Source organism: Neltuma alba, unplaced genomic scaffold, assembly GCF_004799145.2.
Source record: "Neltuma alba isolate B1F8T4 unplaced genomic scaffold, ASM479914v2 tig00007504_pilon, whole genome shotgun sequence".
Taxonomy (NCBI): Eukaryota; Viridiplantae; Streptophyta; class Magnoliopsida; order Fabales; family Fabaceae; genus Neltuma; species Neltuma alba.
The window spans coordinates 1-14,462 of NW_021634800.1; the positions used below are offsets into that span (position 1 = coordinate 1).

Below are 14,462 nucleotides of genomic sequence, written 5' to 3' on the forward strand. Positions count from 1 at the left end.
TACTATTGAAAGTCAAAATTTTTTTTGTAGCCAATATCAAATAATGCCATCATTTTTCCAATTACTGACATGGAAGACAATGTATTAGCACTTCATATTGAACTATGACACGAAAGACCGCACGCCTAATAATTATTCTTGCGGACTTGTTGTAAGAAATGTCCAAGTCTACTTCCAATAGTCTTCCAAAGATAATTCTGAAGACGACCGAACGGACTGAAAATGGGATGGACCTAAAATTTTTTTCCTTTCAAAATCTCATCTTGGTTCCAAAGATAACTAAGAAAATGAGATTGAAAAAAAAGGGAGACGCATAATTGAGGCATCTTGGAACAATGATAATGACGCATGTTTTGTCATTTTTCTCTAGCATGGCCACAGATAAAAGGACATTTCTTGCTGGGGCGACGCATGATGAAGGCATCTTAGAAATTTTCCATGAATGGTATGACCTGCCAGAGATTGAAAAATGACACCAATTATGAAAATTTACACACATGAAAATTAAGGACTCCTAAGTATGACTTATTCGCTCCTACAGTTATCCATCGAATCTCACATGGCTACAAAGATATTGGCTTTACATGCTAATCGCATATCTCTTTACTCTCTTCAGATGTTAATTAGGTTTGGATTAGTTTTTTAAAAATAATTTTACGATATAAAGATAATTATATAAAAAAAATTTATTGGCTTGTACTTTTTTTATTGCTATTGAAGGATGCCAAAACACCCCTTAGAACAATCCTCCCTCTAACCTATATAATATATTTTTTGAGAATGAACATGTTCTTAACCTATTTAAGTATTGTTTTTTTTTGCCTCACTAATTATTGATTAGGGCCTATTTGGATTAGCGGTGAATAACTATGATTTTAGATAATCGTGAATTTTATAGGTAACACTGGCTAATCGTGATTTCTGTTTGGATTTTTTTTTATAAGTGATTTTAAGAATTGTGATTGTGTTTGCTTTTTATTATTAAAATTACTTATAGATGTATAATTGCTAAAGAGGACATGAAGTTCATAAAGTTGTTTGCATTTTCATAATTATTATATTAATGATAAATTTTATTAAATATAAGTTAATAAATGACATGAATATTTAAATATTATTTTTATTTTCTTAATTTAACGATGCTCCTCGAACCAGAATCAGAATCAGATTAGAATATTATCTAAATATTTGTATCGCATTGTTTCAATCATATGTATTCATCCGTTCAAGTTTTATCTGATTTTTTTAAAAAATGTCTTTAGATAAAATTAAAAGAAAAATAGTTTCATATCATATGCTTTTTAAAAAAAACAAAAAATTAAAATAATTACTATTAGAATGATTATTAGTATGGCTGTTTTCGGAAAGGATGTGTGTCAGGAGTGGATGGAATAGAGAGGCGCACTGAATGAGCAAAGGGTATATTGGAGAAAATTTAATTGCTGAAGATTGATTGGAATTTTTCAAACCCATAAGCTATTTTTGTTGCTTATCCTAAAAGTGCGGTAGGAGGTAAAATCACGATTTGTTGGGATTTTATAAAAATTACCCAAACAACTCAAGCGTGCTTCATAATCACTTATTTGGATTTAAACGAGCTTATTTGAGATCCTACTACTTAACCAAATAGGCACTTAGTCTCTCTACTGCTTAGATCGCATCTTATTAGTCTCTCCGTAATAAGGGTTCTTTTTAAAAAACATATTCATTACTTTTAATTAATTTCAACTAATTTTTATATTTATAAATTGATTATTTGTATTTATTATAAAAAGAACTAGATTTAATATGTTATATAATTCATACACTAATTATTGTTCTCTTAAAAAGGAAAAAGGAGAATTCACATGATGATCCTTTGGTTATTGCCTAAATTTTCCCGTTTTTCAAAAGGCAAGGGGACAAAACTTACCGAGAAAAGTGACGAAGACTTTTGTGGGATAGACTGGCTTATTAACTATGCTTTTATCTCTTGATACAAAATCAGGGCTATTTATGTGGACCATAAAATATGCCCAATTCTCATTATTTGGATTAATTTTAAAAGAAAAGGAAGACCCAAAAAAAGTTAGGGGATGCAAATTAAAAGGGTGGGAGATCGAAGAAATTTATGCATCCCTAATAAGCCTAGATATATATAGGATTTAGATTAGATTCCGCATGGTTCATGCAACTTTTTAATATTAATTTATTGAAAAGTACTTTTATTATTTGTTTTAACATCATTTTTCTAATTAAACGTACAAACTCGTTTAAATTGCTATTTGTTTTTTTTTCCCCGATGAAATTAACTTGCTATGTGTTCAGCGCAGCTTAAAAACTCTGCAAATGAGCATTATATGATAGTTTTGTCCGTATAATTTCATTTGTTTCTTTCATTTAATGTGTATTTAATCCCCGTATGCAAAAAAAAAAAATTATATAATACTTAAAGTAAGCAAGAATATTATATGATGTCCAGTGGGTAAGTTCATAAGCACATAAAGTAAGGTCCTGTTTGGTATGATGGTAAAAATGATTTATAAGCATGTTTTATGTAACCAACAATAGAGCCTTATTCCATTAGGTAGGATCGGCTACATGGATCGTACAACGTCATTGAACCCTATCCAAAACCAAATCTTTGGATAGATTGTTAATTGAAAGATCTATCTCAATGGATAGCATGTTTTATGTAGATCGGAATAAAATTTCTTTCATACATTTACTTCATATTCTGTGAAGCACGATGAAAAATTACTTATAAGTGATTCTAGATGGATTCTAAGTTGACAAGTATGCTGAAAAACTCCCTTCATCATTAATTGTGCTTTTTGAACGCACTCTTATGCCAGCAACTAGAATAAACATAGAAGTTAAAAGCTTTTATTAGAGAAATGAGGTTTTTAGGATCAAAATAAAATCACCAATTAAGGGTTATATTTATTAGAGGCCAGGGGAGAAAAAATCAATGATAATTGAACATCTATATCAGAAATTTGAAGTGACTTTGAAGCATCAAGCTGGCTTATACTTTTCAAAGAGATATCCGCCTTCACTGTTCATTCTTCATTCTTTCTGTCTCTCTCTCTCTCTACACTCTGCAAGGAATAAGACTAAAACACCATGCTGCTGCTAAACCTGCAACAAAATCCCTTGTCCTTCATCTTCTTGTTGAGCTTCACAATCTGGACATGGTGGACTCTTGACGGCGTCGTTTCAGAGCCGCAGCTCAGTTATGTGAAATCAGGGTGCAGCAGCTATAATGTCAGTGACGTGGCCATCTTCAACAAGAACCTAAACGCGTCGATGCGAAGCCTGAGAGCGCAGGTCAGCAACCAGAGCAAACACTCCGCGGTGGCGCAGGCAGTGAAGGGTAGCAATCCGGCGTACGGCGTTTTTCAGTGCAGAAACTACCTTTCCATCAAAGACTGCCTCACTTGCTTCGACTTCGCCGCCGTTCATATATACGACAACTGCTCGGTCTCCGCCACTGGTGCCCGGGTCATATACGAAGGTTGCTTCCTCAGGTATCCGACCAACTTTGACCTTTTTTTTTTTAAAAAAAAAAGAGATAAACATGTTGTTTTTAATATTCTTTTATATTAACTGGTCCTAATTATAAGAATTGTTTTTAAAACAAGAGTTTCGCTGGAGTTAAAGAATGAGACCCATAATTGTATAATGTCTAAGAGAGGCAAAATTGCACTTCTTTTCTTTGTTGGATAAGGTTTTGTTTTGGCCTTTTTAATTTTATAAAATGGTTTTTTAACCTTTGTTAACAAAATATGCCGACTTTAAAAAAACATGTTCACATTGAAATTTTAAATCTTAACAAAGTATTCTCTGTAGGAAAAAACTATTTTGGAGATAATTATAGTTTCTCTTAACTTTTAATTTGGTATCTATGTATTTTTTTTTCTATTAGTACCGTTAATCCTTATTCAAAAGTTAATTATACTAACAGAATAAAATACAAAGACACCAAATTAGAAATTAAGGCAAATTTTAGGCACCTACAAGATGATTTTCCTTTTTCAATAACAATAATTGGTAAAAAAAAATCATGATCTGAAGTTAATGATTTTTTTTTAAAAATACTAATAAAATTAAGAGTTTAAGCCAAAATGTTACTCCCTCCCCCTCCTTTTAATAAGATTATCAAATTTGAATTGGCTTGGTTTTTTCATAAGATGTAACTAAAAGGTATTTAAACATTAAATATATTTTTACCAATTTCACTCCTTAATTTTTTTTTTAATTCATTCTTATCATCTTTTTCTCACTCTATATTTTTTTTGGTGTTTTATTTTATTACCGGTATTTCTCTCATTTATTTGCTTCCTTATTAAATAATAACTTACTTAAAAAAAGTTTAATTTTTATGTATTTATTGCCCTAATTTATTTTAACTTGTTTTAAAATACTTAATTTAGTTAAAAAGATTAGGGTTAATATAATCTTTGGTCCTTTAACTTTACCTTCATTTTGGTTTTGGTCCCTCAAATTTCAAATTATAGGTTTTGGTTCTATAAAATGATCTAAATTTTTATTAGATTATAGAAATTAATATTTTAAATGAAAAGAAATTTGAAGAACCAAGATCTGTGATTTAAAATTTAAAGGATTAAAACTTAAATGAGATTAAACTTAAGAGATCAAAGTTTGTATTAATCCAAAAAGATTTTAAAAAAAGTTACGGGAGAAGGATTATACGAAATTACAACATGAAGATATATTTTCGGCCATTAAGATATACAAGTCATTAAATTTCTAAGGCTTTAGGCTTTGTTTGCACAAAAGAATTGTTGAAACTTGAAAGACAAACCGGAAACGCCACTAAAATTCAAAGCGAGATTCACCCCAAAAAGATGTGTGAGAATAATTTTGTTTAATTGGGTTTAACAGAATATTTGACATGTCTATTTCATTTTAATTTTAGTCCTTTAAATATTAGTCTTTATACTTTAATAAAATTTAGATCAATTTATTTCTTGAGAGATCAAAACTCATAATTTTAAAATTTAAAGGATTAAAATCAAAACATGAATAAACTTAATGTATAAAAATTATAGGGTTAATATAATCTATAATCTCTCAAGTTTATTTTTATTTTAATTTTGGTCCTTTAATTTTCAAACTATAGATTTTGGCTCTTTAAAGAATAAAATAATTTAAATTTTTATTAGATTATAAAGATCAATATTTTAAATGAAATGAAATTTAAAAAACTAAAATTTATTATTTAGAACTCGAGAGACTAGAATCCAGGGTAAATCTAAGGGAACAAAAATTATATTAAATCTTAATTATGTTAACTCCATTTATTAATCATTTTCTTTTCCAAAGACGAATGGGCCCCGATTACAGGGAGTTCTCTCCACTGCTCTCAATCCCTCTTCCCAGTCACCGTCGCATGTCTCCATTTTACCGTCACACTCGTCACAGTCCCTTGCCCAACGCCGTTTCTGCGACCGCCGCTCATCCTCCTGCCTTTTCGGCTATCTCCTTCTTGCTCTGATAGAGGATGACGGAGTGATAACCCAGGGCATGCACAACTTCGTCGATGAATTTTTCTTCTTCGTCGATGAATTTGTTCGTGGTTATGCTCTGAAATTTCCGCCCTTGCTTTAGCTCTGAAACTTTGCAGAAATTTTCTGAAATTTACCTCAAATCATGCTGAGCGACGACGACGAAATCTTGCTGTATTTTTATTGTTCCATGAGATCTTTGGTTCTGCATTTCTTGTTGTTCGGGTTTGTGACACAGAAATTTGCTACCAAGAAGCGCATGACGAGAAGCTTGAGAGTTCGGACTTTTTTGGCCGTTGCTCACCCATGGCCATGGGAGAAGACCTTAAGCCCCGATGATTTTGGGTTGATGAATCATGGAGTTAACAACTTTGTTGTTGCCGTGCTTTGTCGTCATTATGCTTAAAATCCTTGGTTGCTCTGCTTTTCTTTATAGGCTAAAGACAATCTTTTCAACTGTCCTCAGTGACACCTCTATCGATTTTCTTCGAACCCCTCCAAGCGGGTATATTAATTCTAAACACATAAAATCCTTCAACTGATTGAAAAGTGTTCCACAGTAGAGACAACTGCACAGTTTGCAACACCATAAAATGATAAAACAATCACACCACTAACATCTCAGGTAACCGATGTCCCTTAATGTGGTCATAAAAGTGACATTTTTTAGAATCATAAAGATGGCATATTTTTGTGTGTTTTTCAAGGTATGAGAGCAGTATTTTCTTCGACCAGTCCACAGATGGTGGGAACCACATTGTGTGTGGGAATCCTGTGGCTAAAAACTCCACAGAACTTGCTTCAACTGTGCAACAAGGGCTAAAGAATCTGGTAGAAGCAACACCAAGAATACCTGGTTTCTTTGCAGCCACTATAACGCCAGTACCCAACAGTAATGGTTCAAATATTTATGCCTTTGCTCAATGTCTCCAGACTGTCACTCAAAGTGGCTGCCAGGATTGCTTGGAGTCTGGCTTAAGAAATTTTCAGATTTGTATTCCCAACTCAAATGCTAAGATTTTTTATGCTGGTTGCTTCATGAGATACTCCACCTCTGCATTTTTTACTGCTAATCAGACCACCGATATCAAACGCATCTTGAAACAAGGTAGAGTTCTAAACTTTAAACTCCTGAATGACTATGTGCAGTGCATGCCAAGAAACAATTGACATGAGCAAATATAATACAATTTAACTTCAAACAGTTGTGACTCGTAGGAGATTCAAGCAAGAAGACCATTATTGGTGGAGTCGTTGGAAGTGCATCTTTTATTTTGATTCTTCTTGCATTATTTGCTTTGTATAGACGATCATTGTTCAAGAGAGTTCATAGAGGTAAGATAACTAGAAAAATCTTTATTAGTCAAGATTCATTGTGATGCTCTAGTTTTAACTTTTTCCTGCCAAAGGAATATGAGGGTTTTAATTTGAAAGGGATGAACCCCTAACTACTTCTAATTGTGGTTTTTCTTGCAGTTGACATTTTGGGAGCAACTGAGTTGAAAGGCCCAGTTAACTACAGGTATAAAGATCTGAAGTCTGCAACAAAAAATTTCAATGAAGAGAATAAATTAGGAGAAGGAGGTTTTGGTGATGTATACAAGGTAAAACCCCCCCCCCCCAAAAAAAAAAAACTCACACGCAAACAGTCATTTGTATTATTACAGTCCATATCTTTTTTCAAGAGACACTTTCGTATAGAGGCTTTTTTGTATAAAGATATATAGAAAGTACAATGTATTTCTTAGATTCCATGAAATACACAGGAAAATGTGTCTAATTCTCAATTAAAGGATGGCATTTCCCTCAAGCACAGTCTATAGTCTAGAAATATGATCTCTTCATTGAACAGGGTACTCTGAAAAATGGAGAAGTAATTGCCATAAAGAAATTGGCTCTAGAGCAATCCAAAAAGATGGATGAAGATTTTGAAAGTGAAGTGAAGCTAATAAGTAATGTTCATCATCGAAATCTTGTTCGACTTCTTGGATGTTGCAGCAAAGGCCAAGAGAGATTCCTTGTCTACGAGTACATGAAGAACAACAATGTTGGCCAGTTCTTATTTGGTATATTCAATTTAGTACTCGAAGAAATTTCCTTTGTAGTTGACAATCATCTGCTTTCTCTATTTTTATGTTTTTTTGTTCCCTTTCCCTTACTATCTAAAGTGCTGGAAATAGGTGAAGATAGAGGTTCTCTCAATTGGAAGCAACGTTATGGTATAATTTTAGGCACTGCAAGGGGTTTGGCACATCTTCATGAGGGATTTCACGTTTGCATCATACATAGGGATATAAAGCCCAGCAACATCCTCTTGGATGATGATTTCCAGCCTAAAATTGCAGATTTTGGATTGGCAAGGCTTTTGCCAAGGGACCAATCTCATCTCAATACAAAATTTGTGGGAACAATGTAAGTAATAACATATGTGATTATTCATATTTTCTGCACTCTATATATCATATTGGCACAAATGATTGTAACAACTCATTTGCTGATCAAACGCGACAAACTCTAGCAACTATATCTTTTCTCAAATGTTTAGTTGTTTCCACAAAGCATGAAGACTTGTGTATGTTCATGACTCGCTAGAAATGTGATACAACACTTTTAAGTTGCACATGAATAGTTGAAATTTGTTTTTGTCGTTGGTCGTGTAAGTTTCTGTGTCTTGTTGCGTCTTGTGTCTTACATATGGTAAGTTTTTGATCCTTTTGCTTTTGTTATCTAGGGGATACACTGCACCTGAGTATGTAATGCATGGACAATTATCTGAGAAGGTTGACACCTATTGCTATGGTGTTGTAGTCTTAGAAATTATAAGTGGGCAAAAGAGTGGTGAATTAAAGAATGATGATCAAGGCGAATTCCTTCTTCAAAGAGTAGGCGAATTCTCAAAACTGATATACCAAAGGAAAGGTTTTTATTTGAAGAAATTACAAATGCAGATTTAACTAATCAAATTATTTTCAATATAGCGTGACAAACGATTATTTTTGACTGCTCAACACCACACAATCTTTTTCCCTCTATCTTGTATGACTTTGATGCCCCTTGGCAGGCTTGGAAACTGTACGAGAGAGGTATGCACATGGAGTTTGTGGATGAAACCTTAGATCCAAATGAGTATGATGCAGAAGAAGTAAAGAAAATCATAGAGATTGGATTGCTTTGCACGCAAGCATCTCCTGCAGCAAGGCCAACAATGTTTGAAGTTGTTGATATGATCGAAAGCAAAGGTGGCTTAATAGATCACAAGCGACCCACTATGCCTGTTTATGTTGATTCTAATGTGGGGAATAGAAGAGATGCTTAGTAATAGTTCATCTCGATCAAATGCTACTGTCTCCACTTCTATTCCATCAGGAAGGCGATGCGAGTTTGAACCCCCAGAAAATAATAATAATAATATTGAAGAAGGAAAAAACTGGAGTAAGCATTCGCCTTCATTACATTACTGAAGATTTGAGTACAATGAAACATTGAAACATGAATTGTGCAATATAATCTGGGTAGTTTGTCATTGCCACGACTATGTTGTTGTATCCTCGTTCAGCAAGTCTAGTTGGGTGTCTTCATCTTTTGCTGTATAAATGTGAATTAAAATGGTTACCCATAATCAGGTCAAACAAATATACATTATCACCAGAACATAGCATAAAAGCAGAGAAGGAAAATGTCATATCTTGTCTGAAATATTGATGGAAGAATTTCATACACAGAACTGCACACAAGGGATGGTGATCAAACCCACCCAAAAAAGGGTTCCCCTGAAATATGGAAACACAGAATAAACGAGGAAGATAATTTCAGAGTTATAGAAAACATTCAAAAGAATCACCCTATTATAGGTACTTGATTACGGCAAAGTAGTTTCTGCAAAGATCTTCAGGCAGAGATGGTATACCAACTTAATTGATCATTTCGGTTTTTCAAACGGCACTAGGTTTTACTTATATTCTACTATTGCTATGCCTATAAAGGGACCATGCACTCACTCAGGTTAATTAATATAACTGCAGGAGGTTAAGAGCTACATGGATCAAATTTATGTCGCTTGCCCAAGCCATTTTTTTAACATTCATTTTCATGAGAGTACGCCTCATCTTGGGTAACCCTCTTAAAGCGGCAAAAATTTGTTTAGGAAATTTAAACATAAAAATTTAATTCTTGATGTTACTTTTAAAATAAAAATTTCAATTTTACTGCTATTAAGAACTAACATAATGTCATATAATTTAAGCTTTAAATATTATCTCTGGTTCTAAATATAAAAGCTAATTTACATTACAAATTGGTTTTTATATTTAGGACTGGAGGTAGTAATTTAATTAATCATTTAAATTATATCTCTTTTGAGTATGCCTCTATTGTCCCACTTTGTTGGATCAACAAAATTGGAATATGCAGAATCATTTATCGAGTCCATCCCATGCACGCCTCAGACTCATTAAGCAAACTGATCAGCATAAAAGCATCTAAATACTTTCGCATGTAATCTCAGTGTGCCTCCACAGCCAGGCTTCCCATTGTTCACCATTCCCAGAGATTTGTGGAGAAAAAAATTATCTACTAAACAAGGCTTCATAAGCTTTCTTCACATAATGTAGGCAAACTTAAGAGAGAACATGTCATACTTTTCCATCTTCCACTTAACAGTACCCTCCCCCCAGAAAGAACCACCCTCTCAGTACCTTCCATAACTTGGTCCCAATTATTTTTTACGCCCATCCATTGCCGGGAACCTAAGCCAGGTCCTATATTTGGGATCACATCCCTATCTGCATTAAACATATAGCTGTAGTCTGCATTTGTTTGCTTAGGTGCATAATCATAACAAATTTGCATTTAGAGTATGCTTGCATCATTCTAGAGTAGCGGTACTGTATTTGCATATAAATAACTAGGTCCATTTTGCAATTAGAATTCCAAAATTGCTCCCTAGGAGAATGTTTTAGGTTGCCACTATATTTTATTTATAGTTGGATCTAGAACTAATTGGTAGCGGATTTGATCGGTAGCCGCATTGAAGCAGGCTACACAGTCGGCGACGGAGAGATAGTTTCTGCATTGAAAAAGCGTAGCAACGGGATTTCCTCCATTGCTTTGCTGTGCCGTGACGAAGTGCTTGTTCTGGACACAGATCTGCTCTCTGATGTCTCGCAGAGTTCCGTTTAGGTTTTGGTTGAAGACGGAGACATTGGAGCCCAGAGATACGTTGGAAATGAAGTACGGATTACACTCGCTGTTCAGAAGATGGGTCTGTGGATCCGAAACGACCCCGCCTAGGATCCCAAATGTGAAGAATATGAAGGTCCATGAGAGAGGAAAGAGATCAGGAGGTTGAACCATCGATCAATCTGATTGTTGGCTCTTTTTGACCAAAAAAAAAAAATCTGATTGTTGGCTCTGTGAGAAGGGGAGGGGAAGGGGGAGGAAGAAGGGATGTGTGAGAGAGAGCAACAAAAAAGTTGGCACTGTGCTTGAACTTTTCTAAAGTGCTCGGCCAAAAGGGACCGGGATAAATATATATGGTTAGCTATATATAATTTGAGCTGCCTTGGTTGACTTGACTGAACTAAATTTTTCATTTTTATTTTCAATTTTTCTAATAAATCTATTGTATATCCTCATTTATATACTATAAATATTAATTGTTAATATAACATATAAAATCAATGGAAAACCACATTACTTATATATTATGAATAATGCGATTTATTTTCGTCTTATTAAGATGTGCGGAAATTGACTTCTCATATCTTTTTTATATCCAATCAAATTATTGAATTCGTTTCATTATAAATTGTATTCTATAAAAAAAAAAAAAACTCCTACTTGGACCGAAGACACAAATATGTAGTGCCGGATAGTACATATAGTTTTTTTTTTCCTTTTTTGCCAACAGTATATATAGTTGTATATATATGTAAAAGGAGTTTGATCAAGTTATAAAAATGTTTAATTCAATTATTCTTTATAAATTTTTGGGACATTTACTTCACCATAAAATTAAATTCTTAATGTTTTTTAAGAAAATTAAATAATGGAGTAGAAATTCTCACGAGACACAAAACCTAAAACAAGCAGCACCATTTAACACAAACACATATTCATATACACACATGTCATCTCATTTTATTTTTCCCCTCAAAGAACTAGAAATAATAAAATATGCTGGTTAAAAAAAAAGACATAATAAAATATTATTTGTGTTTTCTAAAGAACGGAATATGACTTGGATTTTCTTTGTCTTTTTTCTGAGTGAATATCCCTCTCATCTCCCACTATTATTAATAATTAATGAAATGAAAATGATCATGTCCTTCGAGATGTGTATAATTCGCTAATTACTATGATTAAGTTTAGTAAACATTTCTGACAATATTACGCATTTGAAAGTAACTCAGATGAATAGGAAAATGATGTTTGAAACTGTATATTTTTGTGTTTTTTAACAAAAGGAAATCTTCAGTTATATATGTATAAACATATAATTTAGCCACGGCAGATGGGGATATATTTTGATTTAAAATATTTTTTGTGGATAAATAAATTGCTGAGGATTAAGTATCTATAATTTTTTATCAGAAAAGAATTAATAAGGCAAGTGAGTCAGGGGGATAATGGAGCCATTTCTCCACATTTCAATATCGTCATTTCATTTCCAAATTCTTGAAGGGTGCATAGCAACATTAATATATGCAAAGGATGGCAAAGCAATTTAAGAAAAGCCAAGCCTTTTGATTTGTTCGCTTGTTTCTAGAGTCAAGGAGAACTTCTAATTTGCATGATGGGGTTGGAAGACTTTCAAATTTTCAACAATGACCGAAAGGGAAAAAAGAGAAGACTAGCATCATGAGGTATCGTGGAAGTCACCTTACAAGCGATAGTGTGATATAATAAGAAACAACAGCTGGGCTGACCTACTATAAAATCAGGACTTTTTAAAATAAGGTCTTAAACTTAAGTTTGAGAGAAAGATATCAATTAACAAAATATGAGAATCTCATGGTTATTTAAAATGTCTTAATTCATAAAGTCCTAAGAGATATTTTGAAAGCGTTAAGATACAAATTCGTCTGAAAATTTTCACTCAATTGGGCACCTGAAAGATTTTTATGTGCAAATTTGTCTTAAAAATTTTGAATCATAGCAATTTTGCCCATTACCATAAAAAACTAATTGGTTATATTGACAGATAATATTGTTAACATTAAAAAAGTTATCATGATTTTAAACTTACATAGTAAATTTGCACCTTAACGCTATTTTTAAGTTAAGTTTGTATGTGAAGTGATGTAATTTTCTTGAAACTAGTGATCATCATTGTCTTAATTGTTGTTATCATTAATAATTAATGAAATGAAAATGATCATGTCCTTCGAGATTTGTATAATTCGTTAATTACTATGATTAAGTTTAGTAAACATTTCTGACAATATTACGCATTTGAAAGTAACTCAGATGAATAGGAAAATGATGTTTGAAACTGTATATTTTTGTGTTTTTTAACAAAAGGAAATCTTCAGTTATATATGTATAAACATATATAATTTGGCCACAGCAGATGGGGATATATTTTGATTTAAAATATTTTTTGTGGATAAATAAATTGCTGAGGATTAAGTATCTATAATTTTTTTTATCAGAAAAGAATTAATAAGGCAGGTGAATCAGAGGGATAATGGAGCCATTTCTCCACATTTCAATATCGTCATTTCATTTCCAAATTCTTGAAGGGTGCATAGCAACATTAATATATGCAAAGGATGGCAAAGCAATTTAAGAAAAGCCTCGTCCCCACGCGCTTTGAAATTGTGAGTGTGGTCCATTTGACTTGTTCGCTTGCTTCTAGAGTCAAGCAGGGCTTCTAATTTGCATGATGGGGTTGGAAGACTTTCAAATTTTCAGCAATGACTGAAAGGGAAAAAAGAGAAGACTAGCATCATGAGGTATCGTGGAAGTCACCTTACAAGCGATAGTGTGATATAATAAGAAACAACAGCTGGGCTGACCTACTATAAAATCAGGACTTTTTTAAATAAGGTCTTAAATTTAAGTTTTAGAGAAAGACATCAATTAACAAAATATGAGAATCTCATATGGTTATTTAAAATGTCTTAATTCCTATATAAAGTAAGAGGTATTTTGAAAGGTTAAGATACAAATTCGTTCAAAAATTTTCACTCAGTTGGGCGCCTAAAAGATTTTTGCGTGCAAATTCATCTCAAAAATTTTAAAGCGTAGCAATTTTAACAATTTATTTTGTGAAATTAGTTGTTGCTATCTTAATTGTTCTTATTTGATAAATTAAAGTTGTTGTTTATTTAACTATTATGGTTATTTAATTTTTTCATATTTCATATTTCAAATTAAGGGTTATTTAATTTTTTTTCATATTTCATATTTCAAATTTAGGGCATTTAAGTATTTAGGAATTCTATCATTATAGAATGGCACAGCGACTAACTGAAAGGAGAGTTGTAACAATTCTCAGTCATCAAGCTTTTCTCTCTCTAAATGTTTACACTTAAGGACCCAAAAAAAAAAAAACAGAGTAAAGGTTAATAACAGTTTCCGATATATTTTTTTCCCTTGTATTTTGAATTAATGTGCCAAAAGAAAAGATTTTAAATTTTTATGCCATATTGGTTGAGGCAATCAACCCTATGCATGATGACCGATATCTTATAAGTGTTTAACCCATCATACTATTTTGCATAATCAGCAACAGTCATATGTGTGTTCTGACAACTTTTTAGTATCTCTTTTGCTAGAACGGTATGTTTTTTACTGGCACTTTACTTTTGCTTCACTTGATCTTTCTGTTTATTCAACTAACTACTTCAGACTTGAAGCTTGTTTACCTTAATTACATTATTTGAAATGGTCTGGTTGCTTAGGTTGAAATGCTCCAGAAAGGACTCAAGGGGATTGGAATTTTGAGAG

The 14,462-nt window shown here is 32.7% G+C and overlaps 1 pseudogene; it reads left to right on the plus strand.

The window, feature by feature from the left end:
- The first annotated feature begins 2,986 nt into the window (after window positions 1-2,986).
- Window positions 2,987-8,976, plus strand: LOC114752700 (cysteine-rich receptor-like protein kinase 2; annotated as a pseudogene).
- Window positions 8,977-14,462: the final 5,486 nt, after the last annotated feature.